At 49.2% G+C, this 10,776-nt stretch overlaps 1 pseudogene; it reads right to left on the minus strand.

The window, feature by feature from the left end:
* Positions 1-1,458: 1,458 nt before the first annotated feature.
* Positions 1,459-6,122, minus strand: LOC118999833 (sialic acid-binding Ig-like lectin 5; annotated as a pseudogene).
* Between the last annotated feature and the right edge of the window lie 4,654 nt (positions 6,123-10,776).

Genomic DNA, 10,776 nt, shown 5'->3' on the forward strand with positions numbered 1-10,776 from the left:
AAATCCTGGAGAGCAGGAAAGAGCATTGAGGTGAGCCTAACGATGTGCTCAGATAGCCCCTGGGCTGCCATGGAACTGGGTAAACAAAATGTGATGTTCAGGATCTCTTAAGAAGGAGAAGCCCCATAAATACCTCCCTTAGGACCCAAACAGAATTACCAATTAGAGTAAGGGTCATGGGCAAGTAGGCCTATTCACAAGAAGACCAGAACCCATGTTCAAATTCAATCTGACACTGGATTCATATACTCCATCTGCTTTCCAGGTAGCAAAAGTGGGGTAGCCCTAGCCACGCGATCCAATTTACATTGAAATCGGTTCAAATTAAATTTAAAGCTTCATTCTTCAGCCATACTAAACACATTTCAACTGCTTCACAGCCACATGTGGCTGGGTGAACAGCACAGATACAGAACGTTTCTATCACAGAAAATTCTGTTCTGCAGTGTTATCCTAGACTGTTCTAGAATCCAGAGGGAAAACTTTTCAACCGCAGCCTCGAAATCTCCACAGTTTTTCACACAAAATACCCACTATTCAATAAAAAATTTACGAGATTGCCAGGTGACAGAACAATGACAGAACACCAAGAGGAAAACAGCATGGACCTAGTCCAGGTGACCCAGGTATAGGAGTTTCAGGCATGGACTGACCCCACACCAGAGCGAGTAGGTGCAGAGTTTGGTAGAGGAGTAATGAGAACACCACAGGTAGGAGAAGGAGCAGGGCACATGGCTGCATAGACCCGCCTGCACCCTCACCGGCTCCTGCACTTGGAGCTCATAGCCTGGCTCCTCCTGCAGGGACCCTGGGGGGACACAGAGGCTCAGCTGCCACCCACACCCTCCCCCACATGACCTCCACCATCCCTTTGGCTCACTCACAACCCACCCCCGACAAAAGGGGCAGCAGCAGGGGCACCGTGTCTGCATCGGACAGAGCAGTGCAAGTCCCAGTCCCTGTGTGAGGGAAGGAAGTCCCCAGCTGTGGGTTGGGACCCATGATGCCCCACAGGAAACCCTGGGTGACAGAGCTGTGGCCAGGCCTGGAAGGGGAACTTGAGCTTCACAGGATGTGAGGGTGCTGTGAAGGCTGAGACATCATCCTGTCTCACCTCACCCCAACATGGCAGGTGGATGTACCAAGGCCCCCAGAGGTTGAGAGGCTTGTCCAGATGTGAATGTGAGGTGATCGCCTTGCAGATGGTGTTTAAGTCAAGAGGACGGTCACCCAGGACACCGCCACAGTCAGAACTGGTCCTGGTGACTCGGGGAGATCCGTCCTCCAGTGGAAACCAGTGAACACTCTGGGAAAGGATAATTTTAAATTTTCTTTAGACCACCCAAGTGGTCTTAAGAAATTCAGACCCAACTCCAGGGGACGGTGGAACCCACTGGGAGAGCTGAGTGTCAAAGGCCTCTGTGGGCTGATTTCCACGTGTTAATTTCCATGAATTAATTTCCAGTAACTTCTTTAATGCTCACAGCCACCTTTGGATGGGATGCGTGATCTCTGCCGCACAGAAGGGAAAACAGAAACAGAGAAAGCAAGTGAATCGCTTGAAGACGATGCCGTAGGAAGTGCCGAAGCCTGTGCGTCAGCCCAAGTCTCTCCAAGCCCATCACCTTTCTTCTTTCTGCTCTGCCTACAGATGCTCTTACAGTGGTTAATGTTAACGTTGCACGAGGTCTCCTCATGCTTCACCAACTAGTCCCCGACTTCTTTTCCCCAGAGAGGCTGTGATGCCTCCAGCAAGGACCAAGCTCTGAGTGAGTCCTCATTGGCTTGTCCTCTTGATCTCTGAGTACTCGGAGGTGCTGGTGGCCTCTTGGTCCTGGGGCTCCCGTGGCTTCAACCCGTGAAAGCTGATGTTGGCGTAGTGGAGCTCCTGCTGTTCTCCTGATGGAGGGATATTCCTGGTGGGCGATGCTTGGTCTGGGAGCCTGTCTGGCGGGGACTTTTGCTGTGAACCCTGAGTGAAGGGGAGACAAGGAAGTTGGAGAAAAAATAAGGCAGACATGGTCCTAATGGAAAGATGGGCCGATGGAACAGTTTTTCATTCATCCTCTTATTCCATACCCATTTCTTATGAACTCAATTATTTGCTCATTCATTTAGAATATTGTAATACTGCCCTGGCTGGTGTGGCTCAGTGGACTGAGCACTGGCTTGTGAACTGAGAGGTCGCTGGTTTGATTCCCAGTTGGGGCAGATGCCTGGGGTGTGAACTGAGTCCCCCAGCTTGGGGCGTCCGAGAGGCAACTGAATCTGCCTCACATTAATGTTTCTCTCCTTCTCTTTCTACCTTCCTTCCCCTCTCACTAAAAGTAAATAAATAAAATAAAGTGAATAAAATATTGTAATACTACAAATGATTAGACCATATCCAGGGCTTAATAATCACATTTCATCCTCACAGAAACCAAATATAAATGATACTCTTATTATTTCCATTTACAGATAGGGAAACTGACGTGAGGAGAAGTGAATTAACAAGCCAAGGACAGGCAGAAAGTAACAGTTTGTCGGGGGAGAGGTTCTGGCTACCGGTATCCAGCAGGGAGGTGAAGGGGGCAGAGTGGTCAGCAGGGCTGAGGCACAAGACTAACCCAGGGCCCCAGTAGAGGAAGGAGAAGTCACCTCCCAGCTGTCTGTCCAGCTGACCACAGAGGAGCGGGTTTGGGGAAATGCTGAATAGCCCAGTTTGCACTCAGTGACTGGACATGCCCAGCCCCTCCCCCTATACCTCACGAGAAGAGACCCACATCACTCACCCAAGGGACCGTGCCCATGACAGGGTCTTCATCATTCGTGGCCTTTCATCTCCTGCCTGTTTGTTTCCTGAGGAATTTCACTCTGAGAGAAGAAGTCAGGAGCCACAACGGCTCAGGCACAGGTGGGCAGGCTGCCTCCACTTCCTGAGAAGACCCCTGAGGCATCCAGATCCCAGAATCTAACTCAGAGACCTTCCGACATGAAAGTGAGTGCTCCATCCCCTGGACAACCAGGTGTTTGGCCAAGACTAAACTTACATCATGATAGGCCCCTACCCAGGGAGAAACGTATGCACGAGCAATAACAGTGTTATTCCTCAGAGCCAAAAATTAGAAACAATCCAACTATCCTTCAAGGAACGAAGACAGGTAAAATGTGTCCCATGGAATATTATTTGGAAATAAAAAGAAATAAAGTATTAAGATGTGAGCCTTGAAAATATAGTATGTGAAAAAGTCAGTCATAAAGGACCATGCATGGTATGGTTTTAATGATAGGAAATGTCAAGAAGGGGCAAATTAAGAGAGAGAAGAGTTATATTACTGGCTGCCTAGAGCTGAGGGGAGGAGGTGGCAAAATGACGAATAAGGGACGTGGGTTATTTTTTCATCTGGACCCAAAGGAAAAATTTTGAAATTGATTGTAGTGATGGGTGCACGACTCTGTGACTGAAGTAAAAAGTGTTGACTTGCACCCATTAAATATATGGGGATTTTATCTCAATAAAGCTGCTGTGCCATCTCACCTTCAAAAGGGCCCCTCTGTAGGGACTCAGCTCTGCCTTTCTGGGATTCTGGAGCCTCTCTCCTTACTCCCCACCATGCAGCTCCCTGTACTTCCCCAGCACGTGGACTTACATGCAACAGGAGATGAGGCACAGACATAAGGACAGTAGGGCCATGGCACCAGCACCTCCAAGAGCTGCAGGAATCACTCTGGAAGCAGATACCGACTGCCCTGCCGAGAAGAGGACGTGAGCCCATCCACCCACAGGACTCGGTGTGTGGTCTTCCCACCTCCTTGCAGAACCACCTTAGGTTCTGTTCAGACACCAGATGGAGGGGCCCGTGTTAGTAAATCATGCCACTCCTGACCACAGTCGCTCTCCCCAATTTCATCCTCCCTTTGGTTCCTTCCTTTTCCCCTCAGCCTGCACCCCCAGCAGGCCCCTGACCTGGCAGCAGCAGGACACTGGCGCTCTGGGCCCCGTGGACATTCTCCGCCTCGCAGCTGAGTCTGAGGCCGGTGCTGAGCCCCTCGCGGAGGCTCAGGGAGCTGTTGGCCCAGGGCCCCGAGGAGCTGGAGGTGACCGTGTAGGAGGCGTTGCTGAGGTTCCCCTCCAGCAGTGCCTTCCCCAGCCGCCAGTGCAGCAAGGGTGTTGGCTTGGCCCGGGAGGAGCAGCTGCAGTGCAGGCCCTCGTCCTCCCAGGAGCAGGAGGGTCCCAGCAACCGTGGGGGGTCTGTGGGGAGTGAGGAGAAGTGTCAGTAGTCCCTCTGCTCTCCCCAAACCTATGTGTCCTGCCCGCAGGGGTCCCCACACTCGCAGACCACTAAGAGGCTGAAGGAGATATTTTTGGAGGCCAGGGAGTGCTGAGCCTGGCAGGTAAACTCTCCTTCTTCCCCAGTCCCCACTTGAGGCAGCTCCAGGATCGCGGGGCTGGAGATGGGGGCGGCGTTCATGGCTGAGGACCCCGGAACCAGCTCAGTGCTGTCGGGGGGGGGGGGGGGGGGGCNGGGGGGGGGTTGCTGTCAGCCACACAGAGCAACCTCAGAGCCTCGCCCTCCAGGGTGGGAAGGGATGTGGTTTGCAGAATCTTGAGGGCTTTGGAGGGAGAAGTGGGGAGAGAGTGAGACAGAGAGAGAGAGAGAGAGAGAGAGAACACAGGACAGGCACTCACCCAGAGAGGTGAGGGAGGGAGGGTGGTGATTCTCCTCCTTGCTTCTCCCTTCTCTTATCCCATTCACACTGTGATTCCCCCCTCAGCTTCATGGTGGCCCCAGGGCGGGTCCCAGCCCCGGAGAGGGAGGTTCTTTCCTACCTGTGATATTTCTGTACAACCCATCAATGGTGAGCTTCGTTGGGACATCTGGGACAAAAAGATAGGTGCCCATTTCAGAGGGGAGGAGCAGCAGGAAACAGGATGGTGGGAACTGGGAAGGTGGGATTGCTGTCTTTCTGGCTCACTGCCCACAAGCACTCCGATCCATGCACAAGTGTTCTCAGGTTAGCTCAGTCTCCTGTGCACACACACACACACATGTGCACACACCAGGCCCACTGCCCCTAGGACACCAGCCATCCCTCCCACACCCACAGAAAACATTAAGCAAGATGGTTCTCTCTGTAGTCACCCAAGGCCATTGGCGTTTCACCTGACAGGTGAGGTTGGTGCTATGGTCCTGGGGCCTTGGGGTGAAGGTGAGCACTGAGGAGTGGAGGTTCTGGAGGTTCAGAGAGTCGAGAACAGCTCCCACCCAGGAGAAGGTGAGAGAGCTTCCCCTTCCCCCTTCACAGGCCCCTGGCAGGCTGCAAGTCAGTTGTGTGGGATGGCCAGACTCCAGAGGCTCCTGAATGAGGATGTCTGGTTTCTGTGTCAGTTCTGAGGAGGAGAGAGGGAGGTGCTTGGGAACTCCTCCTTACAGAGGTTGGGAACCTAGAGTAGGAACCTGAGCTCACCCTGAGTCCTGTGTGTCCTCTGACCACCCTGGGCCCATGGTCTGGATCAGGGAGTGTCCCACTGTCCTGTTCCTGTTCTAAGATGGGATCCCACAACTCAGCATCCTCTCCTGGCCCCCTACCAGACCTGTCACACACAAAGTCAACATCTTATCTTGGTAAGTATATTCCACATTATATCCTCTCTCCACTTGGAAGAAGTAGGTTCCTGTATCACTCTTCCTGGCGTCTCTGATGCTCAGGGAACAGTTGTTGGTCCTGGGGTCTGCGAGGAGGAATCGGCCCTTGGTCCACAACTTCACTGCTTTATTTGGGTTGTTTTTGGCCACAAGATCAGTATAACCTGTGTTGTCCCAATGCCGGTACCAGTAGGTGTAGAGTTTGCTAGAGGAAGGCCATGAACTCCATGGATAGGAGAAGGAGCAGGGCACGTGGACGCAAAGACCGTTCTGCACTGTCACCAATCCCTGCACTCTGAGCTCGTAGCCTCTCTTCTCCTGCAGGGACCCTGTGGGGACACAGACACTCAGTTGCAGCCCCAGCCACTCCCCCACTGGGCCACCCCCCCCCCCCCACAGCAGGGGCAGCAGCAGCAGGAGCACCATGTCTGCTTCTCACAGGGCAGAGTGGGTCCCAGTCCCTGTGTCAGGGAAGGTAATGCTGTGCTGTGAGGTGGGGCAGAGGATGCCCCAACAGGAAGCCATGGGTGATAGAGCTGTGGCCAGGTCTAGAAGGGAAACTGAGGCTCCACATGCTGTGGGGGTGGAGAAGGGGCTGAGCAATCACCCCTGTCTCGGCCTCAGCCCTCTGCCAGATCCTCCAAGTGGTTATACCAAGGTCCCCAGAGTTTGAGAGGCTTGTCCAGATGGGGAGCTGAATGTGATCACCGAACTCAAGGGGGAGGTCGCCCAGGGCACGTGGCAGTCAGAACTGGTCCTACTGGCTCAGAGGACCCATCCCTCACCTGAAACCACCGAACATTCTGGATGAGGATAATTTTATGTTTTCTTTAGACCGCACAAGTGCTGGTGAGAATAGAAGGAAATTAGACCCAACTGCAGTGGAGGCTGGAACCCCGTGGGGGTGGAGCTGAGTGTTAAAGCCCTTTGCTCTGAGGCCTATTTGGGGACATGGGCCACAAGTGGTGGCCGTCTGGAGTCTAGGGATCTGGGGGACAGTGACGATGCACAGGCACCCTCGAAATGGGGTGTGTGGTGGTAGATCTCACTCTACACCAGGGGACCCAAAAGCTGGCCCCAAGCACAGCAGCCAACTTGCCACATTAAACTCAGGAAGCTCCATCCTCAGGGCCCCTCACAAGCTCAGCACCTTCTCAGAGCCCCACCAGGGCTCCAGGGATGTGTGGAAATAACCTGCAATCCTGCTGCTCTTTTATGAATGAAACTTGATGAACATTTTCCCCAAACACGACCATGAAGTAAAACAATTCAGAGTTTCCTTGCCATGAGTCACGTGACCAGTGAAAGTTTCTAAACTATACTGGAAAGTGAAATGTCGGTCTCCTGTGCCAGAGGATGTACTGATTCTCCTTCTATTGGCGATATGATATAAATATTATATTATGATAATAATTAATAATGGTTACTAATATAGTATCTATGGTTGTTTTTATAAGACAGAATTACTGTCCCATAAAGAGGCAATCAAACAGGATCTGTTGACAATGTGGGGAACATGTGCTGTGCAGGAGTGTCAGACAGGAACACCACACACTAATGAAAATAGTCCATAACTGTTCGTTCTCTTATATTTTGGTTTTCAGCATCTTTAAAAATTTTATTTATTTAATTTTAGAGAGAGGGCAAAGGAGGGAGAAAGAGAGGGAGATAAATATCACTGTGTGGTTGCCTCTCACACACCCACTACTGGGGATCTGGCTCCCATCCCAGGCAAGTGCCCTGTCTGGGAATTGAACTGGCGACCCTTTGATGTGTAGGCCACTGCTCAGTCCACTGAGCCACACCAGTCAGGGCAATTTTAGCTTTTCTTGCTTGATGTGATGTGTTTTCTCTTTCTGGAAAAACTCTTGGGTGCCACAGGTTTCTTTACTATTTTTATTTAAGCAGTGATCTCATCGTTAGTATAAATATCAGGCTCCGCAAAACCTGGGGCTCTCCTGTCTCAGGGAACGTGTGAACCAGCTCTATGCCCCACCCACCTGGGACTCCTCACATACTGCAGAGAAGATTGTCTTGTGCAAGCAAAGGACTAAAGGAAGTAGGATTTGCATGGCTGTGTCCCCACAATTCACGTCTCTGAGTGGTCTGGCAAATCTCAAGGAATGAATGATGGCAAGAAAGTACAGAAAGGGGCACCCTTGCATTGTGCCAGGGAATGTAAGTTGGGGCAGCTGTTATGGAAATTACTACATCAGATCCTCAAAATTAAATGCACAGCGGCCTTAAGATTCAGCAATTCCACTCGGGGCGCTTATTTGGAGGAAATGAAAACACGAACTTGAGAAAATATATGAACCGCTGTGTTCGTAGCAACATTAATCACAACAGGCAAGATCTGAAGACAACCTCAGTGTCTGTTAATAAGTGAATGATGAAGAAAATGTACTATACACACACTGGAAGGTGTTTGTGTCATAAAATAGAAGGAAATCCAGCCATTTGTGACATGTGATTGGAGCATGAGGCCATTAGGCCAAATGAAGTAAGTCAGGCAGAGAAAAGCCCATATAATTTCACTTAAATGTGAAAACTTAAAAAAAAATCAAACTCATAGCTACAGACAAGAGATTGCTTGTGGCCAGAGGCAGAGGGTGGGGGTTGGGCCAAAGGGTTGAGTGTAATGAAAGGTACAAACTTGCAGTTACTAGATAATTAAATCATTAGGATGTAATGTATGGTGAGTATCGTTAATAACAGTGGATATTAGGACTTCTGGCCAAATGGAGACATAGGTGGAAACACTGTACCTCCTTGCACAACCAAATGTAAGGACAACAATGATTTAAAAACAAAAACACAACCAGAACAGACAAAAAATTGAAGTGACACAACGAACTATTCATCCAGACCGGTAAGAGGGGTGGAGTCGGCCGCCAGAGGAGAGGGGTCTCAGCAGGAAAAGGCAGTGGTTAGCAGACCTTGGCACAGGGAGGAAATGAGCAAACCCAGTAAAGCACGCAAGGTAGTTGGCTGACCATGACCACACATTTCCTAGACACAGATAAACCAAGCCAAAAAAAAAGAGCAGTGAGACAGACCATGCAACCCAAGGCACCAGTGACAGGAAATAGAGCTAAAAAGCAGTGATTGAAAAAACTTGTGAGGGTTGAGGTGGTGAGAGTGGTTCCCAGCCTAACAGGAGAGTTTGTGGGAGAGACCCACCGAGTCCTAGAATGGACACAAGCCCACCCATCCAGGAACCAGCACCAGAAGGGCCCAATTTGCTTGTAGGAAATGGCAGAGAAGACAAAAATCTGAGAGAGTGGAGCAAGCACCATTATTCCCTCTGATCGTACAGCATCACAACCCAACCACCTGGGTTGCCCCACCTTGGTGAACACTGAAGGCTCTGTCCCTCATACATAACAGGTGTGACCTGACCAAAAATAACTCAACCAGAAGACCAAATCAAAGCCCCAGAGCCAATACTTTTAAGTGAACCAATAGATAGCCAACCTATCAGATGCACAGTTCAAAATACTGGTGATCAGGATGCTCACAACTGGTTGATTTTGGTCACAAATTAGATGAAAAATGAAGGCTACACTAAGTGAAATGAAGCAAAATGCACAGTGATGGAAAGAAAACTGGGACCCAAATCCATGGAGTGGACCAGAAGGAATGAAGAAACAACCAAACAGAAAGAATGAAGAAACAAGAATTCAAAAAAATGAGGAGAGGCTTAGGAACCTCCAAGACATTTTAAACGCTCCAACATCTGAATTATAGGGGTACCAGAAGGGGAAGAGGAAGAGGAAACAAGTGGAAAACTTATCTGAACAAATAATAAAGGAGAACTTCCCCAATCTGGCAAAGAAAATAGACTTCCAGGAAGTCCAGGAAGCTCAAAAAGTCCCAAAAAAGGTGGACCCAAGAAGGAACACACCAAGGCACATCATAATTACATTACCTAAGATTAAAATGAAGGAGAGAATTCTAGAAGCAGCAAGAGATAAGGGGACAATCACCTACAAAGGAGTGCCCATCAGACTGTCAGCTGATTTCTCAAAAGAGACCTTACAGGCAAGAAGGAGCTGGAAAGAAGTATTCCAAATCATGAATCCAAAGACCTACACCCAAAATTGCTCTACACAGCAAAGCTTTCATTTAGAATGAAAGGGCAGATAAGGCGCTTCTCAGATAAGGTCAAGTTCAAGGAGTTCATCATCACCAAGCCCTTATTATATGGAACGTTAAAGGCACTTATCTAAGAAAAAGGAGTTAAAAAATATGAACAGTGAAAGGACAGCAAACTCACAGTTATTAACAACCACACCTAAAACAAAAGCAAACTAAGAGGACAACTAGATCGGGAGCAGAAACAAGGAAATGGAGATCACATGGAGGGTTAGCAACAGGGGAGTGGGAGGAGGAGAAGGGGGGAGAAGGCACAGAGAATAAGTAGCATAGATGGTGGGGAGAAAGTAGACAGGGGGAGGGCAAGAATAGTATGGAAAATGTAGAAGCTAAAGAACTTGTGACACATGGACATGAACCAAAGGGGAGAATGTTGGAGGACAGGGTGTGCAGGGTGGAGGGGAATGAAGGGGGGGGGGATGGTACAACTGTAATGGCATAATCAATAAAAAATATATAAAAATAACAGTGGGTATTACTACCATCAACTATAATAATAATGTAGTTAATAACACTATGTTGTACAGTTGAGAACTCCTCAGAGACTAGATCGCTGAGAGAAAACCATTCAAGTTCTCAGCACAAGTAAAAAGTGTGTAAGTGTATGTGGTGATGGATATTTAAGAAGACATACTCTGCTGAGCAGTAAATGCATCTATCAGATCATTAAGTACGACTTCACACTGCAGTAGTGTCATATGTCAACTATATCTCAGTAACACACATATATATACTAAGTAACTGAGGCTGGGTACTTGGGTTCCATTAGAAGGTCAAAGTCTTCCAGGCAGAGTTCCGCTTCTGCTCCATGTGCACTCCAAAGTCAGCATAATAAATTCATTGTGTTGATTTCCGCTGCTGAAATCCATAGTGGGGCTTCTGTGTTCCTGGTCTGCCCTTGACTGATTAAATGTCAAGAGATAAACAGGAGTATTGGGTGATCTCAAATGCCTCCATGAAAAAAACTCGAAGACAACTAAGAATAAAG

Source organism: Sturnira hondurensis, unplaced genomic scaffold (genome assembly GCF_014824575.4).
Source record: "Sturnira hondurensis isolate 20B ecotype Veracruz unplaced genomic scaffold, ASM1482457v3 Scaffold0015508, whole genome shotgun sequence".
In the NCBI taxonomy this organism is placed as follows: Eukaryota; Metazoa; Chordata; class Mammalia; order Chiroptera; family Phyllostomidae; genus Sturnira; species Sturnira hondurensis.